This window comes from Mchenga conophoros, linkage group LG3, assembly GCF_057382185.1.
Source record: "Mchenga conophoros isolate Kocher_MC1m ecotype Shallow Benthic linkage group LG3, M_conophoros_male_GT1.1, whole genome shotgun sequence".
Classification (NCBI taxonomy): Eukaryota; Metazoa; Chordata; class Actinopteri; order Cichliformes; family Cichlidae; genus Mchenga; species Mchenga conophoros.
The window spans coordinates 63,742,803-63,759,394 of NC_140528.1; the positions used below are offsets into that span (position 1 = coordinate 63,742,803).

Here is a 16,592-nt window from a genome sequence, read left to right on the forward strand (position 1 = left end):
GGTCTTTTTTGGTTGTTAACAGCCAAAAGCTCTAACCGATTGCGCCACAGAGACTGACAACCCGCAACCCACAGGTGTCGAGACTGGACGGGGGACTGGGGGAGGGTGTTCCGGTCTCTTTGGTTGTGGGGTATACGATTGTGCAACTGATACTGAGTGAAGCCAAGCAGGGGCATCGAGAGAGGACCGGGTGGCTAGATGGAGGTGCTCTGGTACTTCCTCTCCATACCGCCTTGATTGTTTAAAATATGTGACTTGTAGGTCACACATACTTGGCAGCAAGTATGCAGTTGCGGATGAACAACAGCACCCCAAAGAATATCAGCCTTGATGAAACAGTTGACTGCGTTCATCAAACGACCGTCCTGGTTATAACATGGTTATACCATGGTTGGTTAAAACATGGTTGATTATAACATGGTATAACCAACATAACTGTCATAAGAGTTGCACTGCACGTTTGTGCAGCACCTGGAAAACACAGTGATATCGTCCCTGGGTGGGCTTGAACCACCAACCTTTCGGTTAACAGCCGAACGCGCTAACCGATTGCTCCACAGAGACTGACAACGGGCAACCCACAGGTGTCGAGACTGGACGGGGGACTGGGGGAGGGTGTTCCGGTCTTTTTTGGTTGTTAACAGCCAAAAGCTCTAACCGATTGCGCCACAGAGACTGACAACCCGCAACCCACAGGTGTCGAGACTGGACGGGGGACTGGGGGAGGGTGTTCCGGTCTTTTTGGTTGTGGGGTATACGATTGTGCAACTGAGACTGAGTGAAGCCAAGCAGGGGCGTCGAGAGAGGACCGGGTGGCTAGATGGAGGTGCTCTGGTACTTCCTCTCCATACCGCCTTGATTGTTTAAAATATGTGACTTGTAGGTCACACATACTTGGCAGCAAGTATGCAGTTGCGAACGAAAAACAGCAACCCCAAAGATGCATATCACCCTTGATAAAACAGTTGACTGCGTTCATCAAACGACCGTCCTGGATATACCATGGTTTGTTATAACATGGTTGATTATAACATGGTATAACCAACATAACTGTCATAACAGTTGCATTGCATGTTTGTGCAGCATTCTGAATTACATGGCAATAACAGTGATATCGTCCCTGGGTGGGCTTGAACCACCAACCTTTCGGTTAACAGCCGAATGCGCTAACCCATTGCGCCACAGAGACTGACAACGCGCAACCCACAGGTGTCAAGACTGGACGGGGGAGTGGGGGAGGGTGTTCCGGTCTTTTTAGGTTGTTAACATCCGAAAGCTCTAACCGATTGCGCCACAGAGACTGACAACCCGCAACCCACAGGTGTCGAGGCTGGACGGGGGACTGGGGGAGGGTGTTCCGGTCTTTTTGGTTGTGGGCTATACGATTGTGCAACAGAGACTGAGTGAAGCCAAGCAGGGGCGTCGAGAGAGGACCGGGTGGCTAGATGGAGGTGCTCTGGTACTTCCTCTCCATACCGCCTTGATTGCTTAAAATATGTGACTTGTAGGTCACACATACTTGGCAGCAAGTATGCAGTTGCGGATGAACAACAGCACCCCAAAGAATATCAGCCTTGATAAAACAGTTGACTGCGTTCATCAAACGACCGTCCTGGATATACCATGGTTGGTTAAAACATGGTTGATTATAACATGGTATAACCAACATAAGAGTTGCACTGCACGTTTGTGCAGCATTCTGAATTACATGGCAATAACAGTGATATCCTCCCTGGGTGGGCTTGAACCACCAACCTTTCGGTTAACAGCCGAACGCGCTAACCAATTGCGCCACAGAGACTGACAACGCGTAACCCACAGGTGTCAAGACTGGACGTGGGAGTGGGGGAGGGTGTTCCGGTCTTTTTTGGTTGTTAACATCCGAAAGCTCTAACCGATTGCGCCACAGAGACTGACAACCCGCAACCCACAGGTGTCGAGGCTGGACGGGGGACTGGGGGAGGGTGTTCCGGTCTTTTTGGTTGTGGGGTATACGATTGTGCAACAGAGACTGAGTGAAGCCAAGCAGGGGCGTCGAGAGAGGACCGGGTGGCTAGATGGAGGTGCTCTGGTACTTCCTCTCCATACCGCCTTGATTGTTTAAAATATGTGACTTGTAGGTCACACATACTTGGCAGCAAGTATGCAGTTGCGGACGAACAACAGCACCCCAAAGATGGATTTCACCCTTGATAAAACAGTTGACTGCGTTCATCAAACGACCGTCCTGGTTATAACATGGTTATACCATGGTTGGTTAAAACATGGTTGATTATAACATGGTATAACCAACATAACTGTCATAAGAGTTGCACTGCACGTTTGTGCAGCACCTGGCAAACACAGTGATATCGTCCCTGGGGGGGCTTGAACCACCAACCTTTCGGTTAACAGCCGAACACGCTAACCGATTGCGCCACAGAGACTGACAACGCGCAACCCACAGGTGTCGAGACTGGACGGGGGACTGGGGGAGGGTGTTCCGGTCTTTTTTGGTTGTTAACAGCCAAAAGCTCTAACCGATTGCGCCACAGAGACTGACAACCCGCAACCCACAGGTGTCGAGACTGGACGGGGGACTGGGGGAGGGTGTTCCGGTCTCTTTGGTTGTGGGGTATACGATTGTGCAACTGATACTGAGTGAAGCCAAGCAGGGGCATCGAGAGAGGACCGGGTGGCTAGATGGAGGTGCTCTGGTACTTCCTCTCCATACCGCCTTGATTGTTTAAAATATGTGACTTGTAGGTCACACATACTTGGCAGCAATTATGCAGTTGCGGATGAACAACAGCACCCCAAAGATGGATATCACCCTTGATAAAACAGTTGACTGCGTTCATCAAACGACCGTCCTGGTTATAACATGGTTATACCATGGTTGGTTAAAACATGGTTGATTATAACATGGTATAACCAACATAACTGTCATAACAGTTGCACTGCACGTTTGTGCAGCACCTGGAAAACACAGTGATATCGTCCCTGGGTGGGCTTGAACCACCAACCTTTCGGTTAACAGCCAAACGCGCTAACCGATTGCGCCACAGAGACTGACAACGCGCAACCCACAGGTGTCGAGACTGGACGGGGGACTGGGGGAGGGTGTTCCGGTCTTTTTTGGTTGTTAACAGCCAAAAGCTCTAACCGATTGCGCCACAGAGACTGACAACCCGCAACCGACAGGTGTCGAGACTGGACGGGGGACTGGGGGAGGGTGTTCCGGTCTCTTTGGTTGTGGGGTATACGATTGTGCAACTGAGACTGAGTGAAGCCAAGCAGGGGCGTCGAGAGAGGACCGGGTGGCTAGATGGAGGTGCTCTGGTACTTCCTCTCCATACCGCCTTGATTGTTTAAAATATGTGACTTGTAGGTCACACATACTTGGCAGCAAGTATGCAGTTGCGAACGAAAAACAGCAACCCCAAAGATGCATATCACCCTTGATAAAACAGTTGACTGCGTTCATCAAACGACCGTCCTGGATATACCATGGTTTGTTATAACATGGTTGATTATAACATGGTATAACCAGCATAACTGTCATAACACTTGCATTGCACGTTTGTGCAGCATTCTGAATTACATGGCAATAACAGTGATATCGTCCCTGGGTGGGCTTGAACCACCAACCTTTCGGTTAACAGCCGAATGCGCTAACCCATTGCGCCACAGAGACTGACAACGCGCAACCCACAGGTGTCAAGACTGGACGGGGGAGTGGGGGAGGGTGTTCCGGTCTTTTTAGGTTGTTAACATCCGAAAGCTCTAACCGATTGCGCCACAGAGACTGACAACCCGCAACCCACAGGTGTCGAGGCTGGACGGGGGACTGGGGGAGGGTGTTCCGGTCTTTTTGGTTGTGGGGTATACGATTGTGCAACAGAGACTGAGTGAAGCCAAGCAGGGGCGTCGAGAGAGGACCGGGTGGCTAGATGGAGGTGCTCTGGTACTTCCTCTCCATACCGCCTTGATTGTTTAAAATATGTGACTTGTAGGTCACACATACTTGGCAGCAAGTATGCAGTTGCGGACGAACAACAGCACCCCAAAGATGGATATCACCCTTGATAAAACAGTTGACTGCGTTCATCAAACGACCGTCCTGGTTATAACATGGTTATACCATGGTTGGTTAAAACATGGTTGATTATAACATGGTATAACCAACATAACTGTCATAAGAGTTGCACTGCACGTTTGTGCAGCACCTGGCAAACACAGTGATATCGTCCCTGGGTGGGCTTGAACCACCAACCTTTCGGTTAACAGCCGAACGCGCTAACCGATTGCGCCACAGAGACTGACAACGCGCAACCCACAGGTGTCGAGACTGGACGGGGGACTGGGGGAGGGTGTTCCGGTCTTTTTTGGTTGTTAACAGCCAAAAGCTCTAACCGATTGCGCCACAGAGACTGACAACCCGCAACCCACAGGTGTCGAGACTGGACGGGGGACTGGGGGAGGGTGTTCCGGTCTCTTTGGTTGTGGGGTATACGATTGTGCAACTGAGACTGAGTGAAGCCAAGCAGGGGCGTCGAGAGAGGACCGGGTGGCTAGATGGAGGTGCTCTGGTACTTCCTCTCCATACCGCCTTGATTGTTTAAAATATGTGACTTGTAGGTCACACATACTTGGCAGCAAGTATGCAGTTGCGAACGAAAAACAGCAACCCCAAAGATGCATATCACCCTTGATAAAACAGTTGACTGCGTTCATCAAACGACCGTCCTGGATATACCATGGTTTGTTATAACATGGTTGATTATAACATGGTATAACCAACATAACTGTCATAACAGTTGCATTGCACGTTTGTGCAGCATTCTGAATTACATGGCAATAACAGTGATATCGTCCCTGGGTGGGCTTGAACCACCAACCTTTCGGTTAACAGCCGAATGCGCTAACCCATTGCGCCACAGAGACTGACAACACGCAACCCACAGGTGTCAAGACTGGACGGGGGATTGGGGGAGGGTGTTCCGGTCTTTTTAGGTTGTTAACATCCGAAAGCTCTAACCGATTGCGCCACAGAGACTGACAACCCGCAACCCACAGGTGTCGAGGCTGGACGGGGGACTGGGGGAGGGTGTTCCGGTCTTTTTGGTTGTGGGGTATACGATTGTGCAACAGAGACTGAGTGAAGCCAAGCAGGGGCGTCGAGAGAGGACCGGGTGGCTAGATGGAGGTGCTCTGGTACTTCCTCTCCATACCGCCTTGATTGCTTAAAATATGTGACTTGTAGGTCACACATACTTGGCAGCAAGTATGCAGTTGCGGATGAACAACAGCACCCCAAAGAATATCAGCCTTGATAAAACAGTTGACTGCGTTCATCAAACGACCGTCCTGGATATACCATGGTTGGTTAAAACATGGTTGATTATAACATGGTATAACCAACATAAGAGTTGCACTGCACGTTTGTGCAGCATTCTGAATTACATGGCAATAACAGTGATATCCTCCCTGGGTGGGCTTGAACCACCAACCTTTCGGTTAACAGCCGAACTCGCTAACCAATTGCGCCACAGAGACTGACAACGCGCAACCCACAGGTGTCAAGACTGGACGGGGGAGTGGGGGAGGGTGTTCCGGTCTTTTTTGGTTGTTAACATCCGAAAGCTCTAACCGATTGCGCCACAGAGACTGACAACCCGCAACCAACAGGTGTCGAGGCTGGACGGGGGACTGGGGGAGGGTGTTCCGGTCTTTTTGGTTGTGGGGTATACGATTGTGCAACTGATACTGAGTGAAGCCAAGCAGGGGCATCGAGAGAGGACCGGGTGGCTAGATGGAGGTGCTCTGGTACTTCCTCTCCATACCGCCTTGATTGTTTAAAATATGTGACTTGTAGGTCACACATACTTGGCAGCAAGTATGCAGTTGCAGATGAACAACAGCACCCCAAAGAATATCAGCCTTGATAAAACAGTTGACTGCGTTCATCAAACGACCGTCCTGGTTATAACATGGTTATACCATGGTTGGTTAAAACATGGTTGATTATAACATGGTATAACCAACATAACTGTCATAAGAGTTGCACTGCACGTTTGTGCAGCACCTGGAAAACACAGTGATATCGTCCCTGGGTGGGCTTGAACCACCAACCTTTCGGTTAACAGCCGAACGCGCTAACCGATTGCGCCACAGAGACTGACAACGCGCAACCCACAGGTGTCGAGACTGGACGGGGGACTGGGGGAGGGTGTTCCGGTCTTTTTTGGTTGTTAACAGCCAAAAGCTCTAACCGATTGCGCCACAGAGACTGACAACCCGCAACCCACAGGTGTCGAGACTGGACGGGGGACTGGGGGAGGGTGTTCCGGCCTTTTTGGTTGTGGGGTATACGATTGTGCAACTGAGACTGAGTGAAGCCAAGCAGGGGCGTCGAGAGAGGACCGGGTGGCTAGATGGAGGTGCTCTGGTACTTCCTCTCCATACCGCCTTGATTGTTTAAAATATGTGACTTGTAGGTCACACATACTTGGCAGCAAGTATGCAGTTGCGAACGAAAAACAGCAACCCCAAAGATGCATATCACCCTTGATAAAACAGTTGACTGCGTTCATCAAACGACCGTCCTGGATATACCATGGTTTGTTATAACATGGTTGATTATAACATGGTATAACCAACATAACTGTCATAACAGTTGCATTGCACGTTTGTGCAGCATTCTGAATTACATGGCAATAACAGTGATATCATCCCTGGGTGGGCTTGAACCACCAACCTTTCGGTTAACAGCCGAATGCGCTAACCCATTGCGCCACAGAGACTGACAACGCGCAACCCACAGGTGTCAAGACTGGACGGGGGACTGGGGGAGGGTGTTCCGGTCTTTTTTGGTTGTTAACAGCCAAAAGCTCTAACCGCTTGCGCCACAGAGACTGACAACCCGCAACCCACAGGTGTCGAGGCTGGACGGGGGACTGGGGGAGGGTGTTCCGGTCTTTTTTGGTTGTTAACAGCCAAAAGCTCTAACCGATTGCGCCACAGAGACTGACAACCCGCAACCCACAGGTGTCGAGACTGGACGGGGGACTGGGGGAGGGTGTTCCGGTCTCTTTGGTTGTGGGGTATACGATTGTGCAACTGAGACTGAGTGAAGCCAAGCAGGGGCGTCGAGAGAGGACCGGGTGGCTAGATGGAGGTGCTCTGGTACTTCCTCTCCATACCGCCTTGATTGTTTAAAATATGTGACTTGTAGGTCACACATACTTGGCAGCAAGTATGCAGTTGCGAACGAAAAACAGCAACCCCAAAGATGCATATCACCCTTGATAAAACAGTTGACTGCGTTCATCAAACGACCGTCCTGGATATACCATGGTTTGTTATAACATGGTTGATTATAACATGGTATAACCAACATAACTGTCATAAGAGTTGCACTGCACGTTTGTGCAGCACCTGGCAAACACAGTGATATCGTCCCTGGGTGGGCTTGGACCACCAACCTTTCGGTTAACAGCCGAACGCGCTAACCGATTGCGCCACAGAGACTGACAACGCGCAACCCACAGGTGTCGAGACTGGACGGGGGACTGGGGGAGGGTGTTCCGGTCTTTTTTGGTTGTTAACAGCCAAAAGCTCTAACCGATTGCGCCACAGAGACTGACAACCCGCAACCCACAGGTGTCGAGACTGGACGGGGGACTGGGGGAGGGTGTTCCGGTCTCTTTGGTTGTGGGGTATACGATTGTGCAACTGATACTGAGTGAAGCCAAGCAGGGGCATCGAGAGAGGACCGGGTGGCTAGATGGAGGTGCTCTGGTACTTCCTCTCCATACCGCCTTGATTGTTTAAAATATGTGACTTGTAGGTCACACATACTTGGCAGCAAGTATGCAGTTGCGGATGAACAACAGCACCCCAAAGAATATCAGCCTTGATAAAACAGTTGACTGCGTTCATCAAACGACCGTCCTGGTTATAACATGGTTATACCATGGTTGGTTAAAACATGGTTGATTATAACATGGTATAACCAACATAACTGTCATAAGAGTTGCACTGCACGTTTGTGCAGCACCTGGAAAACACAGTGATATCGTCCCTGGGTGGGCTTGAACCACCAACCTTTCGGTTAACAGCCGAATGCTCTAACCCATTGCGCCACAGAGACTGACAACGCGCAACCCACAGGTGTCAAGACTGGACGGGGGAGTGGGGGAGGGTGTTCCGGTCTTTTTAGGTTGTTAACATCCGAAAGCTCTAACCGATTGCGCCACAGAGACTGACAACCCGCAACCCACAGGTGTCGAGGCTGGACGGGGGACTGGGGGAGGGTGTTCCGGTCTTTTTGGTTGTGGGGTATACGATTGTGCAACAGAGACTGAGTGAAGCCAAGCAGGGGCGTCGAGAGAGGACCGGGTGGCTAGATGGAGGTGCTCTGGTACTTCCTCTCCATACCGCCTTGATTGCTTAAAATATGTGACTTGTAGGTCACACATACTTGGCAGCAAGTATGCAGTTGCGGATGAACAACAGCACCCCAAAGAATATCAGCCTTGATAAAACAGTTGACTGCGTTCATCAAACGACCGTCCTGGATATACCATGGTTGGTTAAAACATGGTTGATTATAACATGGTATAACCAACATAAGAGTTGCACTGCACGTTTGTGCAGCATTCTGAATTGCATGGCAATAACAGTGATATCGTCCCTGGGTGGGCTTGAACCACCAACCTTTCGGTTAACAGCCGAACGCGTTAACCAATTGCGCCACAGAGACTGACAACGCGCAACCCACAGGTGTCAAGACTGGACGTGGGAGTGGGGGAGAGTGTTCCGGTCTTTTTTGGTTGTTAACAGCCAAAAGCTCTAACCGATTGCGCCACAGAGACTGACAACCCGCAACCCACAGGTGTCGAGGCTGGACGGGGGACTGGGGGAGGGTGTTCCGGTCTTTTTTGGTTGTTAACAGCCAAAAGCTCTAACCGATTGCGCCACAGAGACTGACAACCCGCAACCCACAGGTGTCGAGACTGGACGGGGGACTGGGGGAGGGTGTTCCGGTCTCTTTGGTTGTGGGGTATACGATTGTGCAACTGAGACTGAGTGAAGCCAAGCAGGGGCGTCGAGAGAGGACCGGGTGGCTAGATGGAGGTGCTCTGGTACTTCCTCTCCATACCGCCTTGATTGTTTAAAATATGTGACTTGTAGGTCACACATACTTGGCAGCAAGTATGCAGTTGCGAACGAAAAACAGCAACCCCAAAGATGCATATCACCCTTGATAAAACAGTTGACTGCGTTCATCAAACGGCCGTCCTGGATATACCATGGTTTGTTATAACATGGTTGATTATAACATGGTATAACCAACATAACTGTCATAAGAGTTGCACTGCACGTTTGTGCAGCACCTGGCAAACACAGTGATATCGTCCCTGGGTGGGCTTGAACCACCAACCTTTCGGTTAACAGCCGAACGCGCTAACCGATTGCGCCACAGAGACTGACAACGCGCAACCCACAGGTGTCGAGACTGGACGGGGGACTGGGGGAGGGTGTTCCGGTCTTTTTGGTTGTGGGGTATACGATTGTGGAACAGAGACTGAGTGAAGCCAAGCAGGGGCGTCGAGAGAGGACCGGGTGGCTAGATGGAGGTGCTCTGGTACTTCCTCTCCATACCGCCTTGATTGTTTAAAATATGTGACTTGTAGGTCACACATACTTGGCAGCAAGTATGCAGTTGCGGACGAACAACAGCACCCCAAAGATGGATATCACCCTTGATAAAACAGTTGACTGCGTTCATCAAACGACCGTCCTGGTTATAACATGGTTATACCATGGTTGGTTAAAACATGGTTGATTATAACATGGTATAACCAACATAACTGTCATAAGAGTTGCACTGCATGTTTGTGCAGAACCTGGCAAACACAGTGATATCGTCCCTGGGTGGGCTTGAACCACCAACCTTTCGGTTAACAGCCGAATGCGCTAACCGATTGCGCCACAGAGACTGACAACGCGCAACCCACAGGTGTCGAGACTGGACGGGGGACTGGGGGAGGGTGTTCCGGTCTTTTTTGGTTGTTAACAGCCAAAAGCTCTAACCGATTGCGCCACAGAGACTGACAACCCGCAACCCACAGGTGTCGAGACTGGACGGGGGACTGGGGGAGGGTGTTCCGGTCTCTTTGGTTGTGGGGTATACGATTGTGCAACTGATACTGAGTGAAGTCAAGCAGGGGCATCGAGAGAGGACCGGGTGGCTAGATGGAGGTGCTCTGGTACTTCCTCTCCATACCGCCTTGATTGTTTAAAATATGTGACTTGTAGGTCACACATACTTGGCAGCAAGTATGCAGTTGCGGATGAACAACAGCACCCCAAAGAATATCAGCCTTGATAAAACAGTTGACTGCGTTCATCAAACGACCGTCCTGGTTATAACATGGTTATACCATGGTTGGTTAAAACATGGTTGATTATAACATGGTATAACCAACATAACTGTCATAAGAGTTGCACTGCACGTTTGTGCAGCACCTGGAAAACACAGTGATATCGTCCCTGGGTGGGCTTGAACCACCAACCTTTCGGTTAACAGCCGAACGCGCTAACCGATTGCGCCACAGAGACTGACAACGCGCAACCCACAGGTGTCGAGACTGGACGGGGGACTGGGGGAGGGTGTTCCGGTCTTTTTTGGTTGTTAACAGCCAAAAGCTCTAACCGATTGCGCCACAGAGACTGACAACCCGCAACCCACAGGTGTCGAGACTGGACGGGGGACTGGGGGAGGGTGTTCCGGTCTCTTTGGTTGTGGGGTATACGATTGTGCAACTGAGACTGAGTGAAGCCAAGCAGGGGCGTCGAGAGAGGACCGGGTGGCTAGATGGAGGTGCTCTGGTACTTCCTCTCCATACCGCCTTGATTGTTTAAAATATGTGACTTGTAGGTCACACATACTTGGCAGCAAGTATGCAGTTGCGAACGAAAAACAGCAACCGCAAAGATGCATATCACCCTTGATAAAACAGTTGACTGCGTTCATCAAACGACCGTCCTGGATATACCATGGTTTGTTATAACATGGTTGATTATAACATGGTATAACCAACATAACTGTCATAACAGTTGCATTGCACGTTTGTGCAGCATTCTGAATTACCTGGCAATAACAGTGATATCGTCCCTGGGTGGGCTTGAACCACCAACCTTTCGGTTAACAGCCGAATGCGCTAACCCATTGCGCCACAGAGACTGACAACGCGCAACCCACAGGTGTCAAGACTGGACGGGGGAGTGGGGGAGGGTGTTCCGGTCTTTTTAGGTTGTTAACATCCGAAAGCTCTAACCGATTGCGCCACAGAGACTGACAACCCGCAACCCACAGGTGTCGAGGCTGGACGGGGGACTGGGGGAGGGTGTTCCGGTCTTTTTGGTTGTGGGGTATACGATTGTGCAACAGAGACTGAGTGAAGCCAAGCAGGGGCGTCGAGAGAGGACCGGGTGGCTAGATGGAGGTGCTCTGGTACTTCCTCTCCATACCGCCTTGATTGCTTAAAATATGTGACTTGTAGGTCACACATACTTGGCAGCAAGTATGCAGTTGCGGATGAACAACAGCACCCCAAAGAATATCAGCCTTGATAAAACAGTTGACTGCGTTCATCAAACGACCGTCCTGGATATACCATGGTTGGTTAAAACATGGTTGATTATAACATGGTATAACCAACATAAGAGTTGCACTGCACGTTTGTGCAGCATTCTGAATTACATGGCAATAACAGTGATATCGTCCCTGGGTGGGCTTGAACCACCAACCTTTCGGTTAACAGCCGAACGCGCTAACCAATTGCGCCACAGAGACTGACAACGCGCAACCCACAGGTGTCAAGACTGGACGTGGGAGTGTGGGAGGGTGTTCCGGTCTTTTTTGGTTGTTAACATCCGAAAGCTCTAACCGATTGCGCCACAGAGACTGACAACCCGCAACCCACAGGTGTCGAGGCTGGACGGGGGACTGGGGGAGGGTGTTCCGGTCTTTTTGGTTGTGGGGTATACGATTGTGGAACAGAGACTGAGTGAAGCCAAGCAGGGGCGTCGAGAGAGGACCGGGTGGCTAGATGGAGGTGCTCTGGTACTTCCTCTCCATACCGCCTTGATTGTTTAAAATATGTGACTTGTAGGTCACACATACTTGGCAGCAAGTATGCAGTTGCGGACGAACAACAGCACCCCAAAGATGGATATCACCCTTGATAAAACAGTTGACTGCGTTCATCAAACGACCGTCCTGGTTATAACATGGTTATACCATGGTTGGTTAAAACATGGTTGATTATAACATGGTATAACCAACATAACTGTCATAAGAGTTGCACTGCATGTTTGTGCAGCACCTGGCAAACACAGTGATATCGTCCCTGGGTGGGCTTGAACCACCAACCTTTCGGTTAACAGCCGAATGCGCTAACCCATTGCGCCACAGAGACTGACAACGCGCAACCCACAGGTGTCAAGACTGGACGGGGGACTGGGGGAGGGTGTTCCGGTCTTTTTTGGTTGTTAACAGCCAAAAGCTCTAACCGATTGCGCCACAGAGACTGACAACCCGCAACCCACAGGTGTCGAGGCTGGACGGGGGACTGGGGGAGGGTGTTCCGGTCTTTTTTGGTTGTTAACAGCCAAAAGCTCTAACCGATTGCGCCACAGAGACTGACAACCCGCAACCCACAGGTGTCGAGACTGGACGGGGGACTGGGGGAGGGTGTTCCGGTCTCTTTGGTTGTGGGGTATACGATTGTGCAACTGAGACTGAGTGAAGCCAAGCAGGGGCGTCGAGAGAGGACCGGGTGGCTAGATGGAGGTGCTCTGGTACTTCCTCTCCATACCGCCTTGATTGTTTAAAATATGTGACTTGTAGGTCACACATACTTGGCAGCAAGTATGCAGTTGCGAACGAAAAACAGCAACCCCAAAGATGCATATCACCCTTGATAAAACAGTTGACTGCGTTCATCAAACGACCGTCCTGGATATACCATGGTTTGTTATAACATGGTTGATTATAACATGGTATAACCAACATAACTGTCATAAGAGTTGCACTGCACGTTTGTGCAGCACCTGGCAAACACAGTGATATCGTCCCTGGGTGGGCTTGAACCACCAACCTTTCGGTTAACAGCCGAACGCGCTAACCGATTGCGCCACAGAGACTGACAACGCGCAACCCACAGGTGTCGAGACTGGACGGGGGACTGGGGGAGGGTGTTCCGGTCTTTTTGGTTGTGGGGTATACGATTGTGGAACAGAGACTGAGTGAAGCCAAGCAGGGGCGTCGAGAGAGGACCGGGTGGCTAGATGGAGGTGCTCTGGTACTTCCTCTCCATACCGCCTTGATTGTTTAAAATATGTGACTTGTAGGTCACACATACTTGGCAGCAAGTATGCCGTTGCGGACGAACAACAGCACCCCAAAGATGGATATCACCCTTGATAAAACAGTTGACTGCGTTCATCAAACGACCGTCCTGGTTATAACATGGTTATACCATGGTTGGTTAAAACATGGTTGATTATAACATGGTATAACCAACATAACTGTCATAAGAGTTGCACTGCATGTTTGTGCAGAACCTGGCAAACACAGTGATATCGTCCCTGGGTGGGCTTGAACGACCAACCTTTCGGTTAACAGCCGAATGCGCTAACCGATTGCGCCACAGAGACTGACAACGCGCAACCCACAGGTGTCGAGACTGGACGGGGGACTGGGGGAGGGTGTTCCGGTCTTTTTTGGTTGTTAACAGCCAAAAGCTCTAACCGATTGCGCCACAGAGACTGACAACCCGCAACCCACAGGTGTCGAGACTGGACGGGGGACTGGGGGAGGGTGTTCCGGTCTCTTTGGTTGTGGGGTATACGATTGTGCAACTGATACTGAGTGAAGCCAAGCAGGGGCATCGAGAGAGGACCGGGTGGCTAGATGGAGGTGCTCTGGTACTTCCTCTCCATACCGCCTTGATTGTTTAAAATATGTGACTTGTAGGTCACACATACTTGGCAGCAAGTATGCAGTTGCGGATGAACAACAGCACCCCAAAGAATATCAGCCTTGATAAAACAGTTGACTGCGTTCATCAAACGACCGTCCTGGTTATAACATGGTTATACCATGGTTGGTTAAAACATGGTTGATTATAACATGGTATAACCAACATAACTGTCATAAGAGTTGCACTGCACGTTTGTGCAGCACCTGGAAAACACAGTGATATCGTCCCTGGGTGGGCTTGAACCACCAACCTTTCGGTTAACAGCCGAACGCGCTAACCGATTGCGCCACAGAGACTGACAACGCGCAACCCACAGGTGTCGAGACTGGACGGGGGACTGGGGGAGGGTGTTCCGGTCTTTTTTGGTTGTTAACAGCCAAAAGCTCTAACCGATTGCGCCACAGAGACTGACAACCCGCAACCCACAGGTGTCGAGACTGGACGGGGGACTGGGGGAGGGTGTTCCGGTCTCTTTGGTTGTGGGGTATACGATTGTGCAACTGAGACTGAGTGAAGCCAAGCAGGGGCGTCGAGAGAGGACCGGGTGGCTAGATGGAGGTGCTCTGGTACTTCCTCTCCATACCGCCTTGATTGTTTAAAATATGTGACTTGTAGGTCACACATACTTGGCAGCAAGTATGCAGTTGCGGACAAACAACAGCACCCCAAAGATGGATATCACCCTTGATAAAACAGATGACTGCGTTCATCAAACGACCGTCCTGGTTATAACATGGTTATACCATGGTTTGTTATAACATGGTATAACCAACATAACTGTCATAACAGTTGCATTGCACGTTTGTGCAGCATTCTGAATTACATGGCAATAACAGTGATATCGTCCCTGGGTGGGCTTGAACCACCAACCTTTCGGTTAACAGCCGAATGCGCTAACCGATTGCGCCACAGAGACTGACAACGCGCAACCCACGGGTGTCAAGACTGGACGGGGGATTCGGGGAGGGTGTTCCGGTCTTTTTAGGTTGTTAACATCCGAAAGCTCTAACCGATTGCGCCACAGAGACTGACAACCCGCAACCCACAGGTGTCGAGGCTGGACGGGGGACTGGGGGAGGGTGTTCCGGTCTTTTTGGTTGTGGGGTATACGATTGTGCAACAGAGACTGAGTGAAGCCAAGCAGGGGCGTCGAGAGAGGACCGGGTGGCTAGATGGAGGTGCTCTGGTACTTCCTCTCCATACCGCCTTGATTGTTTAAAATATGTGACTTGTAGGTCACACATACTTGGCAGCAAGTATGCAGTTGCGGACGAACAACAGCACCCCAAAGATGGATATCACCCTTGATAAAACAGATGACTGCGTTCATCAAACGACCGTCCTAGTTATAACATGGTTATACCATGGTTTGTTATAACATGGTATAACCAACATAACTGTTGCATTGCACGTTTGTGCAGCATTCTGAATTACATGGCAATAACAGTGATATCGTCCCTGGGTGGGCTTGAACCACCAACCTTTCGGTTAACAGCCGAATGCGCTAACCGATTGCGCCACAGAGACTGACAACGCGCAACCCACGGGTGTCAAGACTGGACGGGGGAGTGGGGGAGGGTGTTCCGGTCTTTTTAGGTTGTTAACATCCGAAAGCTCTAACCGATTGCGCCACAGAGACTGACAACCCGCGACCCACAGGTGTCGAGGCTGGACGGGGGACTGGGGGAGGGTGTTCCGGTCTTTTTGGTTGTGGGGTATACGATTGTGCAACAGAGACTGAGTGAAGCCAAGCAGGGGCGTCGAGAGAGGACCGGGTGGCTAGATGGACGTGCTCTGGTAATTCCTCTCCATACCGCCTTGATTGTTTAAAATATGTGACTTGTAGGTCACACATACTTGGCAGCAAGTATGCAGTTGCGAACGAACAACAGCAACCCCAAAGATGCATATCACCCTTGATAAAACAGTTGACTGCGTTCATCAAACGACCGTCCTGGATATACCATGGTTTGTTATAACATGGTTGATTATAACATGGTATAACCAACATAACTGTCGCACTGCACTTTTGTGCAGCATTCTGAATTACCTGGCAATAACAGTGATATCGTCCCTGGGTGGGCTTGAACCACCAACCTTTCGGTTAACAGCCAAATGCGCTAACCAATTGCGCCACAGACACTGACAACGCGCAACCCACAGGTGTCGAGACTGGACGTGGGAGTGGGGGAGGGTGTTCGGGTCTTTTTGGTTGTGGGTTAAACGATTTTGCAACAGAGACTGAGTGAAGCCAAGCAGGGGCGTCGAGAGAGGTCCGGGTGGCTGGATGGAGGTGCTCTGGTACTTCCTCTCCATACCGCCTTGATTGTTTAAAATATGTGACTTGTAGGTCACACATACTTGGCAGCAAGTATGCAGTTGCGGATGAACAACAGCACCCCAAAGAATATCAGCCTTGATAAAACAGTTGACTGCGTTCATCAAACGACCGTCCTGGTTATAACATGGTTATACCATGGTTGGTTAAAACATGGTTGATTATAACATGGTATAACCAACATAACTGTTGCACTGCACGTTTGTGCGGCACCTGGA

General features: G+C 50.4%; 24 non-coding genes across 24 annotated transcripts; all 24 read right to left on the reverse strand.

Annotated features, from left to right (window-relative positions):
* Positions 1 to 490: 490 nt before the first annotated feature.
* trnan-guu (transfer RNA asparagine (anticodon GUU)) lies at positions 491 to 564 on the reverse strand. The gene has a single exon. It is a non-coding gene; the product is annotated as a tRNA-Asn (tRNA).
* A 551-nt stretch (positions 565 to 1,115) lies between these two features.
* trnan-guu (transfer RNA asparagine (anticodon GUU)) lies at positions 1,116 to 1,189 on the reverse strand. The gene has a single exon. It is a non-coding gene; the product is annotated as a tRNA-Asn (tRNA).
* A 538-nt stretch (positions 1,190 to 1,727) lies between these two features.
* Positions 1,728 to 1,801, reverse strand: trnan-guu (transfer RNA asparagine (anticodon GUU)). The gene has a single exon. It is a non-coding gene; the product is annotated as a tRNA-Asn (tRNA).
* A 551-nt stretch (positions 1,802 to 2,352) lies between these two features.
* On the reverse strand, positions 2,353 to 2,426 carry trnan-guu (transfer RNA asparagine (anticodon GUU)). The gene has a single exon. It is a non-coding gene; the product is annotated as a tRNA-Asn (tRNA).
* Positions 2,427 to 2,977: 551 nt separating this feature from the next.
* Positions 2,978 to 3,051, reverse strand: trnan-guu (transfer RNA asparagine (anticodon GUU)). Its single transcript has one exon. It is a non-coding gene; the product is annotated as a tRNA-Asn (tRNA).
* A 551-nt stretch (positions 3,052 to 3,602) lies between these two features.
* trnan-guu (transfer RNA asparagine (anticodon GUU)) lies at positions 3,603 to 3,676 on the reverse strand. Its single transcript has one exon. It is a non-coding gene; the product is annotated as a tRNA-Asn (tRNA).
* A 551-nt stretch (positions 3,677 to 4,227) lies between these two features.
* trnan-guu (transfer RNA asparagine (anticodon GUU)) lies at positions 4,228 to 4,301 on the reverse strand. The gene has a single exon. It is a non-coding gene; the product is annotated as a tRNA-Asn (tRNA).
* A 551-nt stretch (positions 4,302 to 4,852) lies between these two features.
* On the reverse strand, positions 4,853 to 4,926 carry trnan-guu (transfer RNA asparagine (anticodon GUU)). Its single transcript has one exon. It is a non-coding gene; the product is annotated as a tRNA-Asn (tRNA).
* A 1,160-nt stretch (positions 4,927 to 6,086) lies between these two features.
* Positions 6,087 to 6,160, reverse strand: trnan-guu (transfer RNA asparagine (anticodon GUU)). Its single transcript has one exon. It is a non-coding gene; the product is annotated as a tRNA-Asn (tRNA).
* Positions 6,161 to 6,711: 551 nt separating this feature from the next.
* Positions 6,712 to 6,785, reverse strand: trnan-guu (transfer RNA asparagine (anticodon GUU)). Its single transcript has one exon. It is a non-coding gene; the product is annotated as a tRNA-Asn (tRNA).
* Positions 6,786 to 7,438: 653 nt separating this feature from the next.
* Positions 7,439 to 7,512, reverse strand: trnan-guu (transfer RNA asparagine (anticodon GUU)). Its single transcript has one exon. It is a non-coding gene; the product is annotated as a tRNA-Asn (tRNA).
* A 1,160-nt stretch (positions 7,513 to 8,672) lies between these two features.
* On the reverse strand, positions 8,673 to 8,746 carry trnan-guu (transfer RNA asparagine (anticodon GUU)). The gene has a single exon. It is a non-coding gene; the product is annotated as a tRNA-Asn (tRNA).
* A 653-nt stretch (positions 8,747 to 9,399) lies between these two features.
* On the reverse strand, positions 9,400 to 9,473 carry trnan-guu (transfer RNA asparagine (anticodon GUU)). Its single transcript has one exon. It is a non-coding gene; the product is annotated as a tRNA-Asn (tRNA).
* Positions 9,474 to 9,912: 439 nt separating this feature from the next.
* Positions 9,913 to 9,986, reverse strand: trnan-guu (transfer RNA asparagine (anticodon GUU)). The gene has a single exon. It is a non-coding gene; the product is annotated as a tRNA-Asn (tRNA).
* A 548-nt stretch (positions 9,987 to 10,534) lies between these two features.
* trnan-guu (transfer RNA asparagine (anticodon GUU)) lies at positions 10,535 to 10,608 on the reverse strand. Its single transcript has one exon. It is a non-coding gene; the product is annotated as a tRNA-Asn (tRNA).
* Positions 10,609 to 11,159: 551 nt separating this feature from the next.
* On the reverse strand, positions 11,160 to 11,233 carry trnan-guu (transfer RNA asparagine (anticodon GUU)). The gene has a single exon. It is a non-coding gene; the product is annotated as a tRNA-Asn (tRNA).
* Positions 11,234 to 11,771: 538 nt separating this feature from the next.
* trnan-guu (transfer RNA asparagine (anticodon GUU)) lies at positions 11,772 to 11,845 on the reverse strand. The gene has a single exon. It is a non-coding gene; the product is annotated as a tRNA-Asn (tRNA).
* A 551-nt stretch (positions 11,846 to 12,396) lies between these two features.
* On the reverse strand, positions 12,397 to 12,470 carry trnan-guu (transfer RNA asparagine (anticodon GUU)). Its single transcript has one exon. It is a non-coding gene; the product is annotated as a tRNA-Asn (tRNA).
* Positions 12,471 to 13,123: 653 nt separating this feature from the next.
* On the reverse strand, positions 13,124 to 13,197 carry trnan-guu (transfer RNA asparagine (anticodon GUU)). The gene has a single exon. It is a non-coding gene; the product is annotated as a tRNA-Asn (tRNA).
* A 439-nt stretch (positions 13,198 to 13,636) lies between these two features.
* trnan-guu (transfer RNA asparagine (anticodon GUU)) lies at positions 13,637 to 13,710 on the reverse strand. Its single transcript has one exon. It is a non-coding gene; the product is annotated as a tRNA-Asn (tRNA).
* Positions 13,711 to 14,258: 548 nt separating this feature from the next.
* Positions 14,259 to 14,332, reverse strand: trnan-guu (transfer RNA asparagine (anticodon GUU)). The gene has a single exon. It is a non-coding gene; the product is annotated as a tRNA-Asn (tRNA).
* A 546-nt stretch (positions 14,333 to 14,878) lies between these two features.
* Positions 14,879 to 14,952, reverse strand: trnan-guu (transfer RNA asparagine (anticodon GUU)). The gene has a single exon. It is a non-coding gene; the product is annotated as a tRNA-Asn (tRNA).
* Positions 14,953 to 15,489: 537 nt separating this feature from the next.
* Positions 15,490 to 15,563, reverse strand: trnan-guu (transfer RNA asparagine (anticodon GUU)). The gene has a single exon. It is a non-coding gene; the product is annotated as a tRNA-Asn (tRNA).
* Positions 15,564 to 16,105: 542 nt separating this feature from the next.
* trnan-guu (transfer RNA asparagine (anticodon GUU)) lies at positions 16,106 to 16,179 on the reverse strand. The gene has a single exon. It is a non-coding gene; the product is annotated as a tRNA-Asn (tRNA).
* Positions 16,180 to 16,592: the final 413 nt, after the last annotated feature.